Here is a 6,368-nt window from a genome sequence, read left to right as displayed (position 1 = left end):
GTCATTATGTTCTATTAGGGTACACAAACAAAAAGATACCCTCAGCACACCTGAATATGCTCCAGAGCCGTTTCACTGTAGAATAACTCAAACCAAAATCTGCATTCTAATAACTGTCAAGTTGTTATAATTTTACCTAATCTATTTGTTATTACCTGATTAAGCTTTCTAAGAGCTATCAATTAAAAAAGAGATAAAGTAGTGCTAAAAATTTACCAAAATAAAATCCACTGTCAAAATCTAAGTGTAAAGATCTGATCTTAACCAAATATATCAACCATTAAGAGACAAATTTTCAAAGGGGTCCCTGCTCGCTACTTATTGAGTAAATGCAGATTTTCATTCACAAACAATTTTGGTCAACAGTTACACAAATTAGATGCCCATTACCTGATATGCAGGTGCAATCAAGTAGTTACACATTGTGTTCTCTTATTTTTGCCTGTGATTTATGCCTGCAAGTCTGTACCAGCAATATAGGCACCAAATGACAATTTTTTTTTTGAAAATGGACTTCTTTGAGACCATGGCATACAGAGATCACCTAACATTGCAGTGAAAAAAAAGGCAGGGGAGGGAGAGTAAAATGGTGGAGTCAACTGAAGAAAACAGATCTGTAGGTGTTTAATCTGTGTTTAATCAGTAGAAGCAGATAATGGCTCCAAACATAGACAGATTCAGGATTTTAAAAAAGGCAGCATGGGAAGAGGGACAGACACTGCAGGGGTAGCTGCACTTCCCCTCCTCCCAGTCACTCCCCTATACCCACCAGCAGGGTGGGAAAACGATGCCATAAGAGCAGCAGCTGGGGACTTTTTTTAAGTCCCTGAATGAGGAAATCATCTCCCCACTCTCCAATTTAGCCATCCACTCCCTTCCCCTCTGTGTTTCTAGTACATTCTATACCTTCCCACTGCCCCGCTCACCCTCTTTACTCCTGCCTTTGGATGTAGGAAGAGGAGACCAACCTGCTACCACCATTTTCCTAGCTGCTTCTCCCCCACTACAGCAAGGGCTGTGAAAGGCAATTGCATGAAGAGTCAGGGTTGGCCAGAGGCATCGGTGGCAGTAGGTGGGTTCCTGCTCTTTGCACCTCCTCCTGGGCTGACGGTGAACACTTGGGGGGATTGGGCAGGGAGAAGAAACTCACCCATCACTGCTCTTGCCACTGCTGCACCCAGTTGAACTTGTCTCCCTACACATCCTAGCTGGAGCATGCCAGGAATGACCATGCAGCTCCTTCTACTCCCAGATAAGCCGGGGGCAGGGCAGTGGTAGGCTAGGGAGAGAAGGGGACAGAAGGGGCCACTGAGCATGGAGGAGAAGGGAGTGGGTGGCAAGACTGGAGAGAGAAGGGGGAAAAGAGATTCAGAGACTTAAAAAGAAATTCCCAACTGATACTCCAATATTGTGATCCAAAAGGAGGGTGCAACTATGCCACTGCATTCCCTCTGGATCCAACTCTGACTCCCTATTATATTAATCCAAACTAAGCAAAGGAGGGGATTTAAAGAAAACCTGAGGCTAAAAAGAAAGGCCTACAAAGGATGGAGGATGGGATTCACCGCCAAGGAGGAATATTCTGAACTGGTCTGGTCCTGCAGGGAGCAAACCAGGAAAGCCAAGGCTGCAACTGAACTCCAACTAGCTTTGAACACCAAGGACAATAAAAAGTCCTTTTTCAGATACGTAGGAAGCCAGAGGAAAAGCAATGCGACATAGGACACTTGCTGAACCAGATGGGACAACTGACAACTGACTCACAGGAAGAAGCCAACCTATTAAATGGGTACTTTGCATTGGTCTTTCATCAGCCCAATGGGATGCCTATGCATGCTACAGGACAGGGAGGTCCGGGTGAGGGAGATTCCCTGCCCTCCATCAATGTTGACCTCGTGAAGGAACATCTTGAGAAGCTGGATACCTTCAAGTCAGCTGGCCCTGAGAATCTACACTCCAGGGTACTCAAGGAGCTGTCGAGCATCATAGCTCAGCCCTTGGCACAGATCTTTGAGAACTTCTGGCACTCTGGTGTAGTGCCCGAAGACTGGAAGAAGGCCAATTTAGTCCCTATCTTCAAGAAAGGGAGGAAAGTGGATCCGGCAAACTATAGGCCCATCAGCCTGACTTCTATCCTGGGGAAGATCTTAGAAAAGTTTATTAAAGAGGCCATCCTTAATGGACTGGCCTATGCCAACATCCTAAGGGATAGCCAGCATGGGTTTGTTGTGGGTAGGTCTTGCTTGACCAATCTCATTTCCTTCTACGACCAGGTGACCTATTACCTGGACAAGGGAGAAAAGATTGTCATATATCTTGACTTCAAAAAAGCCTTTGATCTGGTATCCCATGATGACCTCTTGGCAAAACTGGCCAATGGTGGCCTTGGGTCCACCACGACTGCTGGCTGGAAAATTGGCTCTGTGGTAGGGTGGTAATTGACAGAAGTCAATTGTCATGGTGCCCTGTAACCAGTGGGGTCCCCCAAGGCTCTGTCCTTGGACCCATATTGTTCAACATCTTCATTAATGATATGGACATTGGAGTCAGAAGTGGCCAAGTTCACCAATGACACCAAACTTTGGGGCAAAGCATCCACACCTGAAGACAGGAGGGCAATCTAGGCTGACCTGGGCAGGTTCAGCAAATGAGAAGATGAGAACCTGATGATGTTTAACACTGAAAAATGCAAGGTTCTCCACCTAGGGAGGAAAAATCTGCAGCATCCTTATAGTCTTGGCAGTGCTACACTGGCTAGCATTATGGAAGAAAGAGACTTGGGGGTCATGTTTGACCACAAGATGAACATGAGCCTGCATTGCGATGCTGCAGCTAGTAAAGCAACCAAAATTCTGGCTTGCATCCATAGATGCTTCTCAAGAAAATCCCAGGACATATTCTTCCCTTGTACTTGGCCTTGGTGAGGCCGCAGCTAGAGTACTGCATCCATTTTTGGGCCCCACAATTCAAAAAAGGATGTGGAGAAGTTTGAGAGAGTCCAAAGAAGAGCCATGCACATGATCAGAGGTCAGGAAAACAGACCTTACGACGACAGGCTGAAAGCTATAGGGCTCTTTAGCCTGGAAAAGCACAGGTTCGGGGTGATTTGATGGCCACCTCTAAATTTATCAAGGGTGACCACCAGTATCTGGGGGAATGTTTGTTCACCAGAGCACCCCAACGGATGACGAGGTTGAATGGTTATAAACAACTGCAAGACCATTTCAGGCTGGACATAAGGAAGAATTTTTTTACTTTCCGAGCCCCCAAGGTCTGGAATAGCCTGCCATCAGAGGTGGTTCAAGCACCTACACTGAACACCTTCAAGAGTAAATTGGATGCTAATCTTGCTGGGATCCTATGACCCCAGCTGACTTCCTGCCCTTCCTAGGTCCCTTCCAGCCCCAATGTCTATGAAATCTATTAAATCATTCATACACAGATTTTAAACCACATGGCTGCAGTATCTGGCCAAGACAGCTTCTTTTAGAAAAGGCTAGTACTTCCTGGTCCATTCCTATACACACTTTTCCAGGAATTCACGAAAGGCAATAATATGAAGGCTATAACCTCCATGGCTAAGGACAGACATTAAAAAGGCTGGAGCCTGAATTGATTCAACCTTTGCAGGTTAGTCTAACCTGCCTAGGTTAAACCAGTTTGTAATAGGACATACATTCTCCCTGGATAGAGGCAATATTATCATATTCCTACAGTTTCTCAGGCCAGGACCCAGGGGGCCCTAAAGCATGCCCTCAGCTGCAGGGAAACTATGCTGGGGGGGTACGTGGTCAGTCCAGGATGAACTGGCCAGGAAGAGGTTTATTCCCCCCTCTCTGACCCATTGGCAGGGACCCGAGCTGGGTCTGCAGAAGTGAGGTACCATGACCACTGATGCAGAGGAGGGCAGGAAGTACAGTTAGTCTCCCCTCTGTCTCCACTGGCAGCCACCACTCACTCTGTTTGGGGCCTGCTGCCTCTCAGCAGGAGGGCGCTTATTCCATTGGACACTGCTCCAAGTGCAGACCGAGCAGTGGCTGCACCTGGGCCGGGCAGACCTGACTCCAGTGACCCAGGGGCAGAGCAGGGAATAACTGTACTCCCTGCCCCCCCACCCGGGGCCCACTACAGTGGCGGGGTGGGGGCATGGCCAGATGCCAGCTGGCAGGAAACTTTGAGGGGGGTAGGGCCTTTGATGGGGGCAGTAGCCTCTGTCATAATATCAGGGAGCACAAGCCTCTTCCTGGTGGTGGCACAGCATTGCAGGATAGGCAGACCTGCAGCGGGCTATGCATGGCAGCACTGAGGTCTGGAAGTGGCCAGAGCCCTACAAGCCCTCCAAAGCACCCCTGTGCTCTGTAGCAACTCTGCCTACCCCGCAGTGTGGCCCACTGCAGGAAGAGGCTCATGCTTGAGGAAACCAAGGGGCACTTGGGGAAATTGAGGGGTTATTCCCCCTTCCTCCAGCATCCAGTGGAGGGGATAGCAGGGAGCTTATTTTGCCACAGGGAGTGAGTGCTGTGGCGATGGCAGGCAGACCTGGCTGCTAGTGGGGTTAGAGGGGAGATTAACCCTCCTCCCTGCCTCCCTCTGTCAGGGGCCAAGGTCCCTCACTGCTGCAGCAGTGAGGGGGGATTGCCCAGAAGACCTGGCTTGCATCCCTGCTGGTGGGATGGAAAGGAGAGAATAAAACCCTTCTCTGGGTAGATCCCTGCCTCTGCCTGTCCCCACTCTGGCTGGGGAGCAGAAGGGCAGGGCCAGCCCAGCTGGGCTGGAGCAGAAAGCCCAGCCCAGAGAGCATGCCTGGATGATGAAGGAGTTTGGTTTAAGTTAAACCAGGAAGGGGTCTTGGACAGACATTACATAAATTGGTTTGACTCAAATCAGTTAAGTCTGATACTACATTCAACCAAGTTTATTTCAAACTAGTTTTGGCCATTTTCAAACGTATGTGCACTGAATATCTGTTCTGTTACAGGTTTGAACCAGTTTCTGATCACTTAAACCAGTTTATGTGTAATGTCTGCCCCTAGCCCATGAGACTACTTATGTGGTTAAAAGTATGCAAATGCTTAAGTGCTTTGCTGCATGAAGTAATGAGTTCAAATGAATTTAGACTTGAAGGTCTGTTCCCACAAAAATTTGTCTGTGAGAGCATAACTATGGACATCACTATCCTTCAGCTAAGATTTGTTTAACTGGAATCTAATGAACTGGTTGCACTACATTTTAAACATGCAAATGAAATTTATGGGTAATAGGTATGGAAATTATAGATGCAAAGTGGGATGCTCATATGCATGGAAGCACGCAAAATGCTATTCCGCGATTCTTTCACAGAGATCAGTCCAAAATCAATCTTCACACAACTGAAAACATTAGAAAATTGAAAACCTTTGTCATTTTTATAGAATCTCTAGAACCGGGGTGTCAGACATACAGGCAGCCGGCCTACAGAACCTTCCATCCACCCTGCCAGTAGTCTAGTGGTCTATCAGAAGTGCGTTGGAATGAAATTCAGGACCCTAGACTCTGACAGACATGACTATAAGCAGTAGCCCCTGGCTCTGCACTGCCATGTGAATGTAGCTCCATGCAGCTACGTGCCCCTGGCTCTGTGCCACTGCTTGGCCAGAACTCTGAAGGAGAGTAGATTTAGTTTGGACATCAAGAAGAAATTCTTTACAGTGAGGGTTGCCAAAATATGGAATAGACTTCCAAGAGAGGTGGTGTTTTCCTCTACCCTGGATGTGTTCAAGAGGAGGTTAGACAAGCACCTGACTGGGGTCACTTGACCCCAGTGCTCTTTTCTGTCCAGAACAGGGGGTCAGACTTGATGATTTAATAGGTCCCTTCTGACCCTAGAAACCTATGAAATCTATTAACTCTGTGTTGTCAGGCAGTGGCATGGAGCTGGGGGGGTGTGGCTTTATGGAGCTGTGTCCATGTGGCAGCATGGAACACCAGCTGGTCAGCAGTGCCAGGGGCATGCAGCAGCGTGGAACCAAGGGAATGTGGTGGCACAGAACCACAGTGAGAAGCAGTGTGGAGCCGGGGCATGAATTACCCAAAACTCAGGGATGGGTGATAGTGTGGCGCTCTGGCCATGCAGCAGCATGGAGCCAGGGGCATGCAGCTGCAAGGAGCTGTATTCAGGCAGTACCATGGAGCGAGAACTAGGTACACACAATGGCATAAACATGGACATGACTATGGATAGCAGCTACCAGGGCATGCACCACTACCTGACCATGGTTTCAGGCAGCTGCATGCCTCCAGCTTCATACTGCTGCCTGGCCAGAGCACTGTGTTGGTATGTGCCCCAGGCTCCTGGCCAACTCATGCCTTTAGCTTCACACTGCTTGAAT

The sequence above is a fragment of the Crocodylus porosus genome, unplaced genomic scaffold (assembly GCF_001723895.1).
Source record: "Crocodylus porosus isolate Cpor-Errol unplaced genomic scaffold, CroPor_comp1, whole genome shotgun sequence".
NCBI classification, from domain to species: domain Eukaryota; kingdom Metazoa; phylum Chordata; order Crocodylia; family Crocodylidae; genus Crocodylus; species Crocodylus porosus.
This window is presented reverse-complemented; position numbering follows the sequence as displayed.